The following is a 14,909-nucleotide window of genomic DNA, read 5'->3' as shown; positions in this document are numbered from 1 at the left end:
TCTCTTCGTGGAGCTGACTGGGCAGCCTACACCTCAGCTACTATGGCCATTGCTCCGCTTCCTGGTGACATTGATTTGGCAGTGGACGAGTTCAATATGGTCATTGTTTCTGCTGCCGAGGCAACTGTCCTCTGTTCTTAAAGTACCCTAAGGCGTAGGTCAGTCCTTTGGTGGACACCAGAGGTTACAGAAGCTATCCGGGACTGCCGGCGAGCCCTGCAAAGACACCGGCATCATCATTACCTATAGAATCTGGTTGCCTTTAAATGGATGTGAGCCCAGGCTCGGTGGATAATCCAGCAGTGCAAACAGGACAGCTGGGAACGATATGTTGCCACCATAGGTTCTTGCACCTCCCCATCTCTCAGGTGTGGTCGCGGGTTCGGCACATTTTTGGCTTTCGCCCTCATGCATCTGCCCTTTGCCTTTCTCGTCGGGGTACACTTTGTACTGACCCAATCGCCATCGCTGAACATCTGGCAGAGTACTTCCGCGACAGCAGGCTACAGCACAGAATTCTGTGCCATTAAAGACCAGGCTGAGCGTATGCAGTTGTCATTTCGCACACACTGTTGTGAACGATACAACGCCCATTTAGTGAATGGGAATTCCGAAGTGCCCGTACAGCTCGCCCCGATACCTCTCCAGTTGCAGACTGAATTTCCCCCCTGCGCATCCGGGGTAAGAATAGGCCTGAGGTATTCCTGCCTGTCGTAAGAGGTGACTAAAAGGAGTTTCTACCCTCAAGGGGGAAGTTTACGCCTGTGTCTGGAGACAGACGATTCAACAACTTACATTTGTGGTCATTATGGTTTTTTGCTTATTCTGGTTTCTTCCTTTCTTTTCCTTCTCCCTCTCTCACTGTCTTCCTTACTTTTTACCTTGCCTTCCTCTTATTGCCTTCTTATCCACCCTAAGGTCTCTGCCTCGGCGTTTGAGACAGTATGTCCTTTCTCTCCCTTTTTTTCCTGTTCTTCTTTCCTCCCTGTGCGTGCCTGAAGGCCAACCCACACACTCGCACGTGTAGCCGGTGATGGGGTGAAGTGTAATTCCCCGCCCTGGGTAGACAAGTAGGGCCTGGGCATACCCCCTGGTAAAGGACAGGCCCGGGGAGGGATGATTGCCCGAGCTGACACCTTCTGACCATGCCAATTGGTCCCTCCGTCCGTTTCTTTGGAAGTGTGACCTGAGGTGTAAACATTCACCTAAGGTGGGAGCGCCCTCTGAGAGGGTCCCCACAAGGAAGGAGCGTGCCACTGGAGATGCTGGCAATCATGGGGGATTCATCCGCAATGGATTTCTCTTCTTCTCTCTCGACTTCTGTCCAAAAACGAAAACTTGACCAGCCACCAGTAACAAAAATACTACTGTCTGCCCCAAAGTTCCTCATAGTTTCTACATCTGAGGATGGAAAGGATTATTCATCTGTCAGCCCTTTCGTTATTCAGAAGGGCGTAGATGCCATAGCTGGACCTGTCAAGTCTTGTACCAGGATGCGTAATGGTACCTTGTTATTGGAAACTGAGAGCGCCTTTCAGGTACAAAAACTCCTTCAGGCCACACACCTGTACAAGTTCCCTGTCTGAGTGGAGGCTCACCGCACTTGGAATTTGTCGCGTGATGTGGTATCTACTATATCACTCAACGGATTGACTGACAAGGAGATTCAGTCTTTCCTTGTTGAGCAGGGCGTGACGGCTGTCCATAGGGTCATGAAAAAGGTCGACAATGACCTTGTACTGACCGGACACTTCTCTTGACCTTTGATAGTGTTCAGCTGCCGTCGCGCATCAAAGCGGGCTATGAGGTTATTTCTGTTCGTCCCTATGTCCCAACACCTATGCGCTGCTACCAGTGTCAGCATTTTAACCACACTGGAAAATCTTGTTCTAATCCGACTAAATGCGTCACTTGTGGCAGGGACACCCACAAGCGTGACTGTCCGCCTCCGTCTCCTCGTTGCGTGAACTGTCAGGGTGACCAAGCAGCGTCCTGTCACAACTGTCCCATCCACAAGGATGAACACTGTATACAGGAAATTTGGGTCAAAGAGAAAGTGTCCACCTCGGCTGCTCGCAAGGTTCTTGCTAGTAGGAAGCCCGCGCTGCTCCCAGCGGGGATATACAGTACCATCCTCGCCTCTCCTTGACCTATCGTCGCATACATGTGATCTGATCTTTAGCGCCACAGTCGTCCATTCGGCCAGTGCTAAGATCACCTGGTCAAAGCCTCCTCTTCCTTCCGTCACCTCTAAGACACAAGCACCTTCATCAGTTTTTGCCAAGATTAAGACCCAGAAGACAGATGCACAGGCCTTCAATAAGGAACCGTCCCGTGAAGACTTCTTATGTACCCTGAACTCCCAGCCATGGACCAGTACTTCGAATAAACGACCTTCCAAGAAGGCTCATAGGAAGAAAAGTTCTCCTTCTCCGCCACGGTGCGTTTCTGCTCCTGCGCTATGCAGCGGTTGCCGCCCCAAGCCGTCATCCGTTTCGCCTGGCCACACCGCTGGTAGCCGAACATCTGGCCATTCACCGGCGGAGGAAGTTCCCCCTCCAGACCATGTTAACATGGTGGCTGATGAGCCCATTGAAAAAATGGACGATGACTCTCCGCGTATTGATAACGCCAGCAATGCTAGCTCGAAACCAGGCCCTCAGCAGACTTCAAAGTGACCCCTTATTGCTTCTCCTTTTTCTTTTTCTTCTCACAATGGCAGTTCTTTGTTGTAATATTCGAGGCATTCACTCCAACTGAGAGGACTTAAAGTTGCTGCTATGCTTGCACAGTCAGCTGATAGTAGCTCTCCAGGAAATGAAGCTACGCCCGGGATTGTATTGACTTGGCACACTACACCTCTGTGCATTTTGACCTACCCCCTGTGGCAGGTATTCCGGCTCATGGGGGGGTTATGTTGCTCATCTGGGATGATACCTACTACGATCCCATCACATTGCACACTGATCTGCAGGCATTTACTGTCTGAATTACTCTCCCCATTTTCACATTTTCCATTTGTACTGTTTATACTCCATCGTCGTCTGCCACTACTAGGCCAGACATAATGCAAATTATAACTCAGCTACCTGCACCATTTCTGTTGACTGGAGACATCAATGCCTACCATCCCCTTTGGGGCTCTCCAGCATCCTATCCGAGAGGCTCCCTGTTCGCAGACCTTTTCAACCACCTCAGCCTTGTCTGCCTCATTACTGGCGCCCCTGCTTTTCTTTCGGACATAACTAACACCATTTAGACCTCTCTATATGTACTACCCAACTTGCACGTTGGTTTGAGTGGTACGCTCTTTCTGATACGTATTCGAGCGTCCACTTCCCTTATGTTATCCATCTCCTGCATCATACCCCATCTCCGTGCTCAACCAGATGGAACATCTATAAAGCAGACTGGGGGCTCTTCTCTTACAGCAGCAAAAGTCAGGTTGCACACCTCACTGAAGTCATTCTCACTGATGCTGAATATTCCATCCCTCATACTACCTCTTCTCCACATCGCGTACCAGTCCCTTGGTGGACTGCAGCATGTAGAGATGCTATACGTGCTCATCGATGTGCTTAACAGACCTTTAAACGCCACTCTATGATGGCAAATCGTATTAATTATAATCTAATACGTGCACAGTGTCGTCATGTTAAGCAAGAAAGCCAGCTGGGCTGCTTTCACAAGCTCCTTCAACAGTTTTACTCCTTCTGTTGTCTGGGGTAGCCTACGCCGGCTATCTGGCACTAAGGTCCACTCACCAGTTTCTGGCTTGATGGTCACGAATGATGTCCTTGTGGCCCCTGAGGATGTCTCCAATGTCTTCAGCCGATTTTTCGCTGAGGTTTGGAGCTCCGCTCATTACCACCCTGCCTTCTTCCCCTGAAAACAGGCAGAGGAGGCAAGGCCACCTAATTTCCGCTCCTCGAATCATGAAAGTTATAATGCCTCAATCACCATGCGGGAACTCGAAAGTGCTCTTTCCTGGTCATGGTCCTCCACTCCGGGGCCAGATTCTGTTCATATTCAGATGCTGAAGAATCTTTCTCCTGTGGGTAAAGGTTTTCTTTTTCGTACTTATAACTACATCTGGGTTGAGGAGTCATGTTCCCACATGCTGATGCGAATCTATTGTTGTCCCGATTCCTAAGCCGGGGAAGGACAAGCACTTGCCTTCCAGTTATCAACCCATTTCCCTTACAGCTGTGTCTGTAAGGTGATGGAACGAATGGTTGACTCTCGTTTGGTTTGGCTGCTCAAATCTCGACGCCTACTTACCAACGTACGATGTGGATTTCGTAGGTGACACTCTGCTGTTGACCATCTGGTTACCTTGTCGACCTTCATTATGGATAACTTCTTGCGGAAGTGCCAGACAGTGGCTGTGATCTTTGATTTGGAGAAGGCTTACGACACCTGTTGGAAGGCGGGCATTCTCTGCACCATGCATACATGGGGTCTTCGCGGTCGCCTCCCTCCTTTTATTCGTGCATTTTTAATGGATCGAAAGTTCAGGGTACGTGTGGGTTCTGCCCTGTCTGATGCCTTTCGCCAGGAGAATAGGGTGCCACAGGGCTCAGTTTTGAGTGTTGCTCTCATCGTCATGGCAATCAATCCAATAATGGATTGCCTCCCAGCTGATGTATCAGGCTCCCTTTTCGTGGACGATTTTACCATCTACTACAGCGTGCAGCATGCTTCCTGGAGTGCTGTCTTCAGCATTGTCTTGAACGTCTTTATTCCTCGAGTGTCGCCAATGGCTTCCGTTTTTCTGCCGAGAAGATGGTCTGTACCCCTAAATGTCCTTCGTGTTCTCAGCGGTATGTCGGGGAGTGGATCGAACCGTCCTACCACGCCTATATCGGTCGATTGTCTGCTCAAAGCTGGATTATGGGAGCTTTGTATACTCCTCTGCATGGCCATCCATCTTATGCTGCCTTTCCATACAACATTGGGGGTTACGTCTTGTGATCGGAACATTCTATACCAGTCCCGCCCAGAGTCTTCATGCTGAAGCTGGTGAATTTCCACTAACCTACCGGCGCAATATATAGCTTTGTCGGTATGCCTGTTGGCTATTATCAATGCCCGACCACCCGTCTTATCGTTCCTTTTTTGACGACACTCTCGACCGTCAATATGGGTTGTATGTATCCGCCCTGCTACCCCCTGGAGTACGCTTTTGTCGCCTCCTTCGGCAACTTGATTTTCCATTCCCTGCAACCTTTAGACTGGGCGAGAGCCAAACGCCACCTTGGCTCCAGGCTCAGGTTCGTGTTCACCTTAACCTCAGCTCGCTCGAACTTTCTTTGAAGTTCATTAATACGATCTTCATTTATACAGATGGCTCTAAGACCAATGACGGTGTTGGGTGTTCCTTTATTGTCGGGGCACAAAGTTTTAAATACCGGCTCCATGGCCATTGTTCGGTCTTCACAGCTGAGCTGTTTGCCCTCTACCAGGCTGTTCTTTACATCTGCTGCCACAGACATTCTCATTATGTCATCTGCTCTGATTCCCTGAGCGCCATCCAGAGCCTCAGTGATCTGTATCTGGTTCACCCTTTCGTGCACCAGATCCAACGCTCTCTTCAGCAGCTGGCAGACAATGGTTCTCCGGTTACCTTTATGTGGGTTCTTGGCCATGTCAGTATCCCTGGGACCGAAGCTGCAGATGCCACGTCTAAGGCTGCGGTCCTCCAGTCTCGAACAGCCTCTTGTTGTGTCCCTTCATTCGATTGTAGCAGGGTCATTCGTCAGCACATTTTATCGCTGTGGCATGCCAATTGGGCTACACTTACGGACAACAAGCTTCGGGCCTTGAAACCTCTTCCCACGGCTTGGAAGACCCCTTCACGCCATTCTCAGCGGAAGGAGGTCGTTTTGGCCTGGTTACGAATTGGACACTGCCGGTTCAGCCATCGCCATCTGCTGACCGCTGCGCCGGTGCCGTTCTGCCCATGTGGGATTCTGCCCATGTGGGAAATTGCTGACAGTACGCCACATTTTGACATCCTGTCCAAATTTTAATACACTGCGCATTGATCTTGGTCTGCCATGTACTCTGGATGCCACTTTAAAGGATGACCCAGGAGCAGCTGCTCGCATTATTCGTTTTATCCACTTGACAAACCTGCCTATGGACATTTGATTATGCTGTTTTCCTTTAATCCCTTGCCTGTTAATGTGTCTTTTAAAGTGTTGTCCTTTTTAGTTGCTGTTTTAACATTGTGCCTCACAGTGCATTCATAATTTAGTCGGCGCTAATGACCACTGTAGTTGCGCGGCCTAAAAAAGAAAACCAGACCGAATTCACAACCAGTTTCTTTGCAATCTCTCGGCGTACTGTCAGGGTGAATTACTCACTCTGTTTAACTGCTTCTGGATGGAGGGCGTTTTCCCGTCTCGTTGGCAGGATAGCATTACCGTCCTGGTTCTGAAACCTGGTGCAGATCCACTGGTGGTTGATAGCTATCACACTATCAGCCTTACCGACATTATGTGCAAACTCCTGGAACGAATGGTGAGTCGGCGGCTCATGTGGATCCTCGAAGCTCGGGGCCTCCTGGCCCAGCAACAGGGGGGCTTCCGTCAGGGCTGCTCAGCGATAGAATATTTAGTCTCGCTAGAGTTGGCTATTCGTACAGCTTTTACTCGGCGAGAACATCTAGTTGCTGTTTTCTTTGCTCTTCAGAAGGTGTACGATACCACCTGGCACCATCATAGCCTTGCTACGCTGCACGAATGGGGCTTATGGGGTTCACTTCAGATTTTTCTAAGGAATTTTCTCTCCAATCGCTCCTGACGGGTTAGTTGGCACTTATTTTAGATCTGCTGATATTCAGGAGAACGGTGTCCTGCAGGGCTCAGTTCTCAGTGTTCCCCTCTTTTTGGTGCCAATTAATGGTCTTGCAGCTGTGGTGGGCTCATCAGTCTGTTCCTCTCTATATGCCGATGACTTTTGTCTTGATAACAGTTCCCCAAGCATCTGTGTCGCTGAACGGCGGCTGAGGGAGCTATCCTTCAGGCACATTTTTTGGCATCCAACCATGGTTTTCAGTTCTCAGCCTCTAAGACCCGAGTGATGCATTTGTCGGCGGCGAACAGTTCACCTCCGTCCAGAGTTTTACCTTGCCAATGCACTCCTTCATACTGAGGAGCACATCGCTTTCTTGACATGCTGTTTGATGCTCGGCTCACTTGGACACCTCATCTTCGTGAGCTTAAACAATGGTGCTGGCAGCACCTCAACATCCTTTGCTGCCTCAGCCACACCGTTTGGGGGGCTACACAAACAACCCTCCTACACCTCTATAAGGCCTTAGTACACTACACCTCTATAAGGCCTTAGTACACTCCTGTCTCGACTACAGGAGCCTGGTGTATGATTCAGCAGCACATACAATGTTGCAGATCCCCGACCCCATTCTCCATTGTGGCGTCAGATTGGCAACAGGAGCCTTACACACTTGTCCGGTGATTAGCCTTCTTGTAAAAGCTGGAATCCCTCCCCTACTATTGTTGCTTGCGTCATACATCGCCCGCATCCGTGCCTCGCCCGACCACCCAAACCGCAGGCTCCTATTTCCATATTCTGCACTCCCCTCCCCACGATAGCGGCCTAGGTCGGGTGTTTTGATCGCGGTCCTTGTTCGTTCCCTTCTCTCGTCAATTGAGTCCCTTTCCCTTCCTCCATCCTTTCGGCCCTCTTCTTCTACCCCTCCTTGGTCCCTCCCTCTCTTGCGGCTTTGCTTGGATTTGTCCTGCGACTCCAAGTCCTCCGTTCCACCTACCAGTCTTTGTCAACAATTTATGGCTCTTCTTGCCGCATTTCACGATGCAGATGTAGTCTATACCAATGGTTCTGTGGCCGATGGACGCACTGGGTTTGCTTTCATCCACGGCGACTACCTTGAGCAGCATTCCCTGCCTTGTGGGAGCAGTGTTTTCACTGCAGAGCTGGTGGCTTCTTATGGTGCACTCACTCACCTTTTCTCATTTGTCATATGCAGTGACTCCCTGAGTGGATAGCAAGCACTCGACCAGTGTTTTTCTCGGGACCCTTCGGTGCGTGGTATTCAAGATGCTGTTTTTGCTCTCGCCGAGTGTGGCTGTTCAGGGACATTTGTGTGGACCCCGGGCCAGGAAACAAATGTGTCGATCAGTTGGCCAAGCAGGCCACCACTTCGCCACCCCTTGAGCTTGGTCTCGTGGAAAGAGGTCTCCAGTCAGCCCTACATCGCAAGGTCTGCGATGTCTGTAGCTCTGAATGGTGTGTCTGGAACATGCCAAATAAGCTCCACATGGTCAAGTCGTCTACAGCTGCATGGAACTCATCCTTGAGGGGCACGCGCAGAGACTCAGTTGGTCTCTGCCGTATCTGAATTGGACATACACGGGTGAACCACAGCTATCTCCTTCACCGTGAGAACCCGCCCAAGTGTCGCTGTGATACAGGGCTGACAGTGATCCATCTTCTGATGGACTGCCCCCCTTTAGCCCCCTTGTGGCAGTCCTTTAATTTACCAGCTGCACTTCCTTTAATTCTAGGTGACGATGACTCTATAGTAGACTCAGTTTTACGTTTTATCCATGCAGCTGGGTTTTATCACTCACTCTAGTGTGGGCGCTCTTGCATGATTTCTCAGGCTACACCCACTCCAGCGACTTAATTGTGACATGGATACTAAAATAGTGTCTTTCATGGTAACAAGTTGTTTTGGTACCTCTATCCACGCTTTGCAGCTGGAGGTTATTCATTTGTCATTGAGTGGTTGACCTTTTACCTGATCCATCAACCACTGTAGTCTGATTTACTCTATTCAACTATTTGCCCTGTTGCTTTCGAGTGTTCTCTGTTTTGTATTATTGCAGTGTTCATTTTTGCTCTGTACCCCTTGGTCTTCCCTCCCTCTGGGTGCAGAGGTTACGCTTTTACTGTATAGGCCATTTACAAGTACGTCTGCTTCGAACAGGGGACTGATGACCTTGATGTTTAGTCCCCATCAAACCCCAAAACCAACCAACCAACCGACCACTTAGTCTGGAAAATTTCACACTGATCTTCTTGAAGACCAATTTGGATAGAAGAGAAAAAACTGACCTACATTTCTGAAGATCGTAAAGAAATCTGTGATAGGTAGACTAATCAAAGTAAATTATTTCTATGTTTCATAACCATAGAAAGGATACACACTATTTTCTCACTGTTCTGCCTCTCCCTGTGTATCAGATTATGACAATGGTGTTAACAGCTACTTACCATTGATCATGTACCTCAGTGGCTGCAAGAAAACTGAAATGCAATGTGTGCTAGAACAGTCTAGTTTTTCACAAAGTCATTAATTATGAGGAGTGGGTCATGCATATAAGGCACTCAGATACAAGTAGCCTACTTGACATAAGGCCATTTGTCATTAAGGTTGTAATGTATGCTACAGCTATGTCACTTTTTCAAACTTAATCATTTTTAATCTGAAAAGCCCATATTGCAGGAGTATAACCACACACACACACACACTGAGGGATTGATAGTGTGTAATTTGTCATCAAATTTTGAGCAGCCTAATTTGTGTGACTGTCAAATGATTGAAAACATTCTGAAAATTATACTGTGTTACAACAAATTTGTTACTGGTGTAATAAAAAATACACACCATGCATTCAGTCAAATGCTAGCAAGAAGAGAAAGCTGGAAACTTTAAAAAGTGACAATCCTTTTTAATATGCCTATTCCAGTAGCATTGCTACATAACTGAAACACTTTCAGTATCAGTGCAGCAAACTCCGATGTGAAGAGAGCAGATTGTGTTAAGGATCAGTTTGCATGATTGGTTGTCTTATAATACTGTGTTGTGAATAATTTTCTAATTTGACTTTATTCATTCATACATAAATACAACTATAAAGAAGAAATCTTTGTTTTTCTTCTGTTTGTTCCTATACCATTCGACTGATTGCAGTGTAGCTCATAAGCTTTGAGTTGAGCTCATGCCTTCAAAAGTTTGTCAGGATAACAATGTGTAGGTTGTAACGGAACATATTAAAGGCTTTACTGTACCGAAGTATGTGATACCCACCAAATTCAACCAGTTTAACGAGTATTTATGATTATAGAAAAGTTATTGTGTATGTTAACAATGATTGCGTAACATGTCTCCATAAACAGTCAACCCATTAAATTATACTGAATAACTAACCCACACAAAAGTTAATATCACTTGATCACTGATACAGCAAATGTCATCATGTAAAAACACTGAGTTCATCTTAAATAATTAATATGAAGTATGAAAAATAGTGTACAACTTAGGTATTTTGGATCTCCTTAAATAAAAATCACCCAGTGAAACCTATTTGTTCACTAGGAGCGGTTTCACTTAGTATTCACGAAATCAATCCTGTTTTAGACAAAAACCAATGTATTTCTTAATAATTCATGTTAATTACTTATTTATGCAAAGTAGAGAAGTCAATTGACAAACTTCTAGAAAACGGACTTTTTGTAACAAAGAATTATTCTGTCAAGTCAACAAATCTGTCTGTCATTTTAATAACATGTTAAATTATGTCACTCGATGCAAATTAATAACTTTTCTGCACAAATTATGATAACAGATGTACATGTGACTTGTAAACTATATCTCTTTTTAGTAGTTCTTTGACAATGTTATAAATACGAGCAGCAAGAAGGGTCGAGAGGCAGTCGGAATGTCACTTTGGTACAGTGTGTTAGTGTGTTATTGTTTGAGGTGGATAAACAATGCAAAGAACATGTAAAGGAAGTTGTGTTGTGTCATAGTCTTTGGTGGACAGTGGAATTAAGATGGCCACCAGAGAAATAAATATTTGAAGTTTACATATTTGTTGGTTTCGTTCAACCTTTATCATCAAAAGCACATAAAGCAAAACACGGGACCTCATGATTTTTAACCCTAGACAACCAGATTTAGAGCCAGCATCAACATCGAGACACAGCAGCGATCCAGCAAGCAGCAGTGATTACTACAATGCATTGTAATGGCGCCAACCTAACATCAAGTGCTAACAAGCTCCGTAAATGGGAGTGAAATAGTGCGGTTATAGCAATTAGCAATATCTACGACCAGGCGACCATTACAAAAGTGGGGGCTCGTCCGGGATCTTTAAGTGCATCGATGATAATAGTGCAGCGATAAATTTCGTAAGTGCTTAGCATTCCAAAAAAAAGTTTATTTGTGCAGTGTGGCAACAGTGAAAATATGTCAAAAATAAATAAATGAATAAAGTGTGTTTGTGCGACTACCAAAACCATCATCACACCGCTCGGAAGATTAACGTCTGGATAATGTCAACAGAATTCATCAATCAAGACTTCAGCTTCAATAAAACCGAATAGAAGTGAAGAAACCAACAGGAACACCGATCACGACATCATAGCATAAAGCAAGGTATTTTGTTGTTGTTGTCATTTAAATATAATTAATAGTTAACATGTCTCTACCTGAGAGTGATGAAATTCGTAGGAAATGTAAAAATTGAACCAGGGGATGGTGAACAATTAAACTTAACAGAGTGGCTAGCAGGGTTTGCAACTCAAATAAGCTCGCAACTTAAACAATCCAGTGAAGAAATAAGTGTGAAACTGAAAGAAAACACAGATAGACTGGATAAGTTAAGTTTCAATTTTGATGTATTAAGTACTCATCTCAATGAGAAGTGTGAGGAAATTAAAACTACCCTCAGTAAGGACACTAGAGAACAGTTGATACACTTCAGAAAAGAATTTCAAGTTAAAGTTGAAAGTTTAGATGAAAACATACAAGCTAACACAGACAGCATTGCTGTCATCTACAACAGAGTAGATACTGAAGTTGAAAGATTAGATCAGAGAATAGACAAAACTTCAGAAAACCTTAAACAAGAATACAAACTGTATACCACTAATGTAGATACAAAAGTAGAAAATATACACACTAAATGTACGCAATTGGAGGATGCATTGATGTCCAAACAAACGATTTACAATCAAAATACAATGTATGGGCACATCCAAGTGAAATGCTTTCCTGGTGAAAATCTGCACCCTATTGACTTTATTCACCAATGTAAGGATCTGTTTGTGGTAGGAATGTCAGATAACATAAAAATTAAGTTAGTAAAACGGTTTCTAGAAGGGGAGGCCCTATCCTGGGCAAATGAGAATAATGATTCTTGGAATACTTTTGAAGAGTTTGAAGCTAAATTTATTTGCAAATTTTGGTCACAATCCATACAAGCCAGATTAAAGTCAGAATTTCTAAATGGACCAGTGTATAGAGGGAAAGTAGGGGGAATGCAAAAATTTTGCAGACATCAATTGAAAAAGCTTGCTCACTTGAATAACTCTTTTGATATTATGACACAAATTGATGTTTTAAAAAGAAGGTTACCAGAGAGACTGCAGTGGGAATTGGTCCATGGACCAGACGATTCAATGGAAGAGTTCCTGAAATTTGTAGATAGATTAGATAGGGCCTTGGAAAGAGAAAATAACCAAAGTTTTGGCTCTGGCAACAACCAGTATGGGGGGTGGAACAGGAATGTAAATAGAGATTATTATGGGAGGAGAGACTTTGAAAATTCTGGAAATAATGCTCCAAATAGGGGAGATAGGAGATATGAAAATGATTTCAGAAACAATACACAGGAGGGAGGATGGAGGAGAGATAACAGGAATGATAGAAGTAGGTATTGGGGAAGAGAACAAGATAGAAGGGGGTTTGCTGAAACTAGTGAACAAAACGACAACTACAAACGGACAGACCGAGGGATCCAGCCGGGAAACGGTGGACAGTCCCACTAGATGTCTGTAGTTTTGGGGCTAGACAATATTATGATAGGACAACACATAACCGAAACTGGAAAAGGAGAGGATACAATGTAAAGAGTAAGTACCATGAAAACACTGATGTTGTTAGAATGAATAAATTAGAATTTAATAAAAGGTTTTGGGATACTATGAGTAAAAGTGATACAGTTAATAAAAACAGTGTTCAAGCACAGGTAGTTAGTGAAAGTGCAGAAGTTGAAGGTATTGCAGAGTTCCATAGTTGGGCTGAAAAAGATACTGGTCTTAATATCAAGTCAGACACACCACAAATAGAATCCATTTTGGGGGGTTTATTTGATAAGAAGGGGGATGACGAAGTGTTTAATGGAGCCAAAGACTCAATTGCTGAGATTCAGATACATAGGGGGGAAACTGAAGATGGGGTTGTTGCGGAGGAGGAGGAAGAAGTAATAGAGGGACATTTAAATAATGATCCTAAATCAAGTGATGTTGTTGATGAGAGTGTGGAGGAAGAAATAAAAGTATTTGTAGAATTGAAAAGTGATGATGAGGTAAAGGTAAGTGGTGTGACAAACATGGGTAATAATGAGGTTAATGTAAGTGAAATGCAGACTAGGGAATGTGTATCTGAGGACAAACTATTGCCTATTGGGAACTATGAAACACTAATCTATGAGAATGGTAATAATAATATTAAAGAAAATATAAAGGGATGGAATGTAAATGTGTGTTTTCAAGAGAAAGGGGAAAAGTTTTTAGAAGTTTTGTGGAACAACTATGGAAACTGTATAAACAAAGATGACTTTTGGAAAGAATTAGCAAAGGTAAGTGCAACCTTGTATCCTACATGGTGGACAAGAATCCGTAGTGGACTTTATAAAAAAGGGGGTGAAAACAGTAGTTTGTTAAGTGACAACACAGTGTTAAAAGGAACAGTTGAAAACAAAGGTTTATGTTTAAATCTCAATGCTTGGCAAACAGAGAGGGATGTGTCTAAGTGTAGGAAAGAGACATTAGACTTAGGAACTAAAGACATTGAAAATGATCTATTGTTTGAAAATACTGAAATAGACAAAGATGTTGAGCTAGGCTGTCCATATGTAAAAGTAAACATTTCCATTGGTCCATTTGAAATAAAAGAAAGCCCACATCCTAATGCGTACAGACTTATCTTTCCCAAATCAAGAAGGTTATTTGGATTAAGAAACATCACTGAATTGAAACCATATAAGCATGATTAAGCACATTTCCCTGTTTGAATACAGTTACTTACCCATTTTCCACAAAGCATGTTATCAGCAAAGTTTTTTACTGGGTGTGTCTAATAGCAACTACCACTCATCCTACAGACCCTGGAGAAGTTCCAGATCTCTGAGAGAATGTTTTTATATTTATATTGTCACTATTGAATATTAAATTTTGAGACATCTTCTTTACTTGCAACGGGCAAGAAGGTGACAAACATTTATTACTTTCCTTTTGTATTGTTGAATATGGGGCGTAGTTGCACCAAATAAAAGACAATGAAAAAATTGTTGTGCAAGACCCATCATTTTGTGACTATTGTGTTCTTAGGCATAAGATTTGTGTACAATTTTCTACAGTTAATCAGATGTTCACCAAGTTTGATGTTTGTGTTATGTTGTGAAGTGTCCAATTTTAGTATTAATATGTTCTTGTACTGTCTTGACTATGCGTCTCAATGGGAGACAAGTTTTTTAAATATTTCCTTTTTTTGCAAGTGCATATTATATTCATACATGTGACTTCTCTAGTGTTTGTGTTTATATATCATGTCCATACTTATATTTATGTTCTTTGTTTTCATTTCTTTTATATGGCTCAAAAAGAGCAGACAGTTGCAATATTTTCTTATGGACATATGACCTGTCCATCTATGTAATATATTTATGTTCCTTCTATTATCTTGATTAATCTGTGACTCAATGAGAACTGACTTTGAAATTATTTACATATATTTTTGATATATCTTAAAATCGCATGTGATATATTTGTGTCTGTTTTAATCATTTTCCATGTGGCTCACTGGGAGCAAAGATTAACATTTTTTTTTACTTTCATATATTACTAATTAT

Source organism: Schistocerca cancellata, chromosome 10, assembly GCF_023864275.1.
Source record: "Schistocerca cancellata isolate TAMUIC-IGC-003103 chromosome 10, iqSchCanc2.1, whole genome shotgun sequence".
Lineage (NCBI taxonomy): Eukaryota > Metazoa > Arthropoda > Insecta > Orthoptera > Acrididae > Schistocerca > Schistocerca cancellata.
This window is presented reverse-complemented; position numbering follows the sequence as displayed.